Source organism: Manacus vitellinus, unplaced genomic scaffold, assembly GCF_001715985.3.
Source record: "Manacus vitellinus isolate BGI_N305 unplaced genomic scaffold, ASM171598v3 scaffold_14_pilon, whole genome shotgun sequence".
NCBI lineage: Eukaryota > Metazoa > Chordata > Aves > Passeriformes > Pipridae > Manacus > Manacus vitellinus.
Window position 1 is genome coordinate 12,338,313 of NW_021939063.1, and position 6,000 is coordinate 12,344,312.

Consider the following 6,000-nt stretch of genomic DNA (forward strand, 5'->3'; position numbering starts at 1 on the left):
AGATGGCCCATTTCTTCTTTCCAGTCTGGCCCCTCACCTTGTCCTTCCTCCAAGGCAAACAGAGCCAGACCCACATCACTCAAGAGCAGACATAGACTCAGACATCTCCCTTATGCCTGCTCACGTCTGACCAAGGCAGCCTTCATGGTGTTCAACCCTGAAACAGGCTTGATGTTTCCAGGCCCCAGCAAACCCACTGGAAACATCCATGCATCCACCAGTGACACTCCACTCATGACACAGCTGCAAGAGTGATAAGCCCACACCACCAATGCTGCTCATACATGGGTGTCCAGGTCACAAAGGCAAATTTTATCTGATATCAAAAAGCCCAATTATTTTTAATCGGAGTAAAAGTGAGAACGTGTCTTCACAGTCAAGGCTAAAGATCATTACCATAGTTCTACTTTAATCATTCTGGACCGTGAAAGATTGTAGAACTTCTGGCTAAAATTTCAAGTCTTTAGCTACAGTAATTAGAAATGGTTATAATTCCCCTGACTGTGTAATTTAGTCTCAAGAATAGAATTTCATCTCAAAGCATTAGCAGCTCTGACACAAGAGCATCTCTGCTATGGTGAGAGCCCAGAGAAAAATGCTTCATTCTTTCACTTTCTTGCATGCATCAAGAAATGCAGCCTCAGCTATAAAGCCCTACCAGCTGCTTATTCTCCAAAATAAAACTTTATTTTTAGCCTAAGCACTTACTCAGGATCTGTGAGTATTGCGATTAAGCTCTCATGCCCATTGAAAGCTCTGTCAAATCTGCAGCAGATGACAAATAACACTGCAGGCTCCAGTGCAGGGGATGGTCCATACAACACTCTGTACAATCATCACCTTCTGTTCAGGAGCACCAGCTTTAAAACTGGATTTTGTGTAGATGGAGGGAAAAACTCTTGCAGCAAAGCACAGCTGCAAAAACTGTTTCCAGTGACTGGGGATTTGCTGTCAGAATGTCTCATGATCTGATTTGATAGCACTGCCCAGGAAGGTCGTGGAGTCTCCCTCTCTGGAGGCATTCCAAACCAACCTGGATACGTTCCTGTGTCACCTGCACCAAGTGACCCTGCAGGAGGGTTGGACTAGATGATCTCCAGAGCTCCCTTCCAACCCTAACAATTCTGTGATTGGCACTGTACAACCAACTGGGGTTTTGGAACTAGATGATCTTTCCAATCCCTTCCAACCCAAACTGTTCTATGGTTAACTTCATGCTCCACGACCACCATCATCCCCATGCTTCCATGCTCCAAACCATCACTGTCTCCATGCTAGTGTGGAGGGTGTGACAGCACCTGAGCTATCACAGGTCACTGCTTCCACAGAGCTCCTACACGACACCAGCCTCAGCACGTGCTGCTCCATCACCGAACCAATGCACGTGCTATGCTGGCAGAGAAGCAACCTGATTAGAAACAGAGAGTTTTCCAGCAAGCCAGTGCACTGAATTAACTGAGAGTGGGGCTGACAAGAGCAGAGGCTGCTCGGGGGAAGGCTGGAGCACAGGGCCAGGTGTAGGGTGTCAGATCAGGGTGAAGGAGTGGCCAGGAGCTGCCAGACCCACACTTTTGAGCCCTGGCATGCCCCAGTCTTCAAGGAAAGGCAGCTACCTCACTCTGCACCATGCAATTGCAATCCTGAACCTGGGTCAATGCTACAACACAAACCAGGGTTTTGGGAAACAGAGAGCACTCAAATCTCACTCTTTACAGAGTCCTCCCTTCTCTTTGCAGCTCAGCACACACCACTCCTGCGTCTGCCTGGCCAGGACTACCTGTACTCTGCCGCTGTGCACTCGCTCGTGCTGCAGGAGAATTTTAAGTTGTTGCTAGGCTGCACAAAGCAGTCTCTTATTTTTATCGCATGCCTGTTTATTCTTGCAAAAAAAGATACAGCAAACAGCAATCCAAGGCATCCTCAAAATGCTTGTTACACTCTGCTTGGCTCCATTTTCTCACCAGGCAGACCAAAGCTTCTTGGCCATCACCATACACACCTTTCCACCCAGACAGACCTTTCCTTGCTCCTCCAGAGTACCACGTGAAAGCATGAGCAGAGAACCAAAACTCACATTGCAAACAATTTTTCAGTTATTCCAAATAAAGTTCAAGTAATATTAAAAAGGTTATTCAGAGTAATTTCAAACCTATTTCCTAATGGCTTAATACAGCCGAGCAGCTGATTTGCAGCAGCCAGCATGCTAAACCATTCCCACTTCAGCAGGAAACATCCCCCTGCAACTTAGCACTTATTTCTGCACCCCTGGCATTTACCAATACATCATTTTACAGCTGCCATTCCCCTCCTCGGCATGCAATGTTAACACTTCCATTGACGGGGAATTCCGCCGGGTCAGCGCAGACATGAGACAGGGCAGGATCAGCTGTGGTGCCTGGTGGGGCCGGGAGCTGAAGCAGATTGCTGCTCCCCTAAGTGGGTGGCACAGCAGGAGCAAACCACCATGGCCAGGCCCTGTCCCACCAGGAGCAGAGCAGATCAGCTTTCCTGACAGGCCAAGTGTCACCCATAGTTCAGTATCCTCCCAGGAGAGCCGCCTGCTTTGTGCTCCTTGCCCTGCTGTGCCACATCCAGAGCTGGAGTAACTCCACACTCCTGTTACAAAATTACATGTCCCGTCATGACAGCAACATACAGGCTATTTAACCCAAAAGAAGGGCCCTTATTACTTGCTAGGCTCAGCATTTGTCCCTTCTTGACACTGAGTGAACCTCCTGCTCCTAAGGAAACTTTTCAAATGGAATCTTTTACAGCTTTACATAAAGCTCTGAAAGGCCTGTCTTCTGGAGTGACCATGTGGCTCCAGAGGACACTTTAAGCTCCATTCTGACCTCACATTTTTCTGCCACTCACACATTACTTAAGCATCAGCACACAGCTAGAGACAAAAGACCAACCTCATGCTGACAGGCACCTTTCCATTCAATGGTAAGCCCTGGCACTCGTCCTGACAGCCCTGCTGCAGCAGTATTCACCTGGCATTAGGTATTAGCACGTCTCTTGCTCTGTCAGGAGCTGGAGGCAATTACCCTCCATGCTGTCACCAGCCAGCACAGCACTGGGGACATGTTTTCACCTGTCTAGGCAGCAGCACCACCAGTCCCCAAGTTCATGACTTTGTTGGGCACTGCCATGCTGGTGTCACCATCCAAGGTCTCTGCCATGTGTGTGCAGAACTGGGGCTCAGCCACACATGAGGCCACTGTTTCGAGAAGCAGCTTGCTCTGCTTGCAGTTCACAAGCTGCCTCTGTTCAGCAGCTCAGCCCAATCCTTCCCTCTCACTGCTTCATGGCCTCAGCATCTATCCCCAGAATGGCACTCAACTTGAAATGACTCCTAACAATCCACAACAGAACTAAAAGGGAACTACAGAAGGAACATCAGCTGAAGTTGGGCGTTTCTAATTGACTCAAATTAACTTCACATCATCTGCACCTTCTGGTGCTCTGGCTAAGCCCTGACTTGCTTCTTAAGGGAATTTTTAAGAAAGATTTGTTGGTGGTGCTTTTTCCTCACCTACAACTAACCCTCTTTTAACAGCAACACTGAGCCACAAGGATTTCAGTACGAAATTCTGCAAAAAGACATCAGCCAAGAATAAGCTTTAAATAATAACCAGGAATTATTTTTTCCTCTAGAGAAGCCAAGGCATCAATTTCCCATATCTATGAAAGCTGAGCAAAAAAAACCCCCTGAAACTCAAGAGGAGCTCAGAAGAAAGGTAATGCTCCTACGAGTGCACAGCAACAGCAGCCCAAGCCTCCCTTGTGAGCATCCCATCAGCAAGGGGCTTTCAGGAGATGTGCTGTGAGGGGCTGTGACTGTTCTGCAACCTACTGCTCACCTGACTGCACTGCCAAAGGAGCCCAAACTTACCTTTACAATGGTGACTCCTGTTGGCCACTCTCTCTCCCTGCTAAGCACAGTAACACTAATCATTAGCGGTGTTTTTTCCCTGCCGTGGTTGAGGCAGCGTTAATTGCCTCCCAAATCGCTGTCACTAATTAGTCTCAGCGCCTTTACTAAACCAAAACTGGGTGGCATACTGTTCACACTCATCCTGGACATTGAGCAAACAGTTTCTAGCACACTTGTAGTGAGCAGGTGCCTTCTGCCATGAATAAACACAGGTTTTGACTTCACATCAGCTCTTCAGAGCTGGCAGAACGCAACAGCAGAAAGTCAGTCACAGACACAGAGCATTACGGCAACTGCAGAGCAGCAAATGAGATCCTGCTGCCTCACACATCATCAGGCAAGTTCAGGTGCTAGAAATTTAATGGCCAAAATGTTTTAATGGCCAAAACACAGATGAGCAGATGCAGGGAAGACTTTGGTTTCCTGCTACAGGGTCTAAGAGCATTTGGAAAAGTTACAGCTGAACTTGAGGAGAATGCTCAAAGTCACCAGCAATGCTGCTTTAATATCAGTGCATTACTAAGAGCCTGGCAGGAGCCAGTCTGACAGTCTGCAAGCTGTGTTAAGGCTGCAGCAAAATACAATGTGAGAAATGAATGTAAAGTCGATGAAAAGATGCTTTTCCTGTAAGATTTTGAAACGTGTGCTGGTGAGGTACCTGTGAAAAAATCTGGTATGAGTGAGCAGCCCAGGAGAAGGCTCCTGCACCCACGGCAGTGAGAAGACGTCATGCCACAAGCAAATGAAGCAGGGGACTGCAGATAGGAAACTCATGAGCAGCAGCCTGGAGCTCTGCCACCGTGGGGCTTTAAAATCTAGCAGTTCATAAGGTCTTTGCTGTGTAACTAAATAGCTCCTGTAAATAGCTTAAGGGCTTATTGATACACAAGATGTCCCTCCCGTCAGGCCATCCTGCCAGGCTGCGCAAGAGTCCCGGCCTTAAGGACAGACGGATGAAGTGGCTGACAGAGAGACCTGGCACTGCCCTAACAAACATATACACGCTCCCCAGATAATGCTCATCTCACTGGAGTGTTCTGCAAAGCCCACACCCACACTTACTTACAGCCTGAGTTACTGCTAATCAGAAATTCAATGGCATCTGAAGGAGCAGCAGCAGCAGCAGCACACTGAAATAAAGGGGTTTGTCACCACATTCAGACAGACTTCAAAAGGCCCATTTGTAAAACTCACGTGCGTTTCTGTGCAGTTAACCCACTCACTGATGCAAAGAGTCTTCAGCATCCAGTTCCCACTGCTATCCCCTGAGGCCCAAATATATAAATCCTCCATGAATTAGCTTTATATGAAAGGCCTATTTTAACTTCAGAAGCCTCCACTAAACAGCCCCCTGCACTGTACAAGCTGTAAGCAACCTCATTTTCCTGTGACACCTTCATGGGCACAGAACTCACACCTGGCAGCCAAAAGGTGCTCTCCCTCCTCTGACCCCAGTTAGAGCTTCAGCAGGTGCTTGGACCTCCTGTAAGTCCCAGTATCACTGACTTGGCTGTAAGTGCTGCCACGGCAGGCAGCTGCCATGGTCTCTCCCGGCCCCCAGGACGGCGTGGGTGTGCTATGGGTGTCACAGTGGAAGGATGATCACCCCCCTCACTGCCCTGTGGGTGCGGGGGTGCCACGCACACAGAGCCCCCGGGGCTGAACAGCCAGCACAGAGACGGCCACGGCAGCACTGCTGAGTTACCCCAACTGGGGCTGCTGGCCAAGAGAGTCCAGGGCACCTGTAGCCATGGATGCTCCGGGGAGGAGGATCCCCCTCATCATCTCCTAGGGTATCACCCAAGCATTCTCCTGCCTTCCTCTCCCAGTTCTGCAATAATGAACAGCCCACCAGCCCTTCACCCCTGGGCTTCTGACCCAGACCAAGCACCCGGGGGACTCACACCCAGCCCCTCTCCTTGGGATGGTCCCGCTGAGCTCTCACTTCGTCCCTGACGCGGGGGGCTGGTGTTCCCCAAACCCGACACTCACGGGAGCTATCTCCCGCCTCCTTGCAGCCTCCCGACTCCCACGCCACACGGTGTCCCACAAGGTTCCCG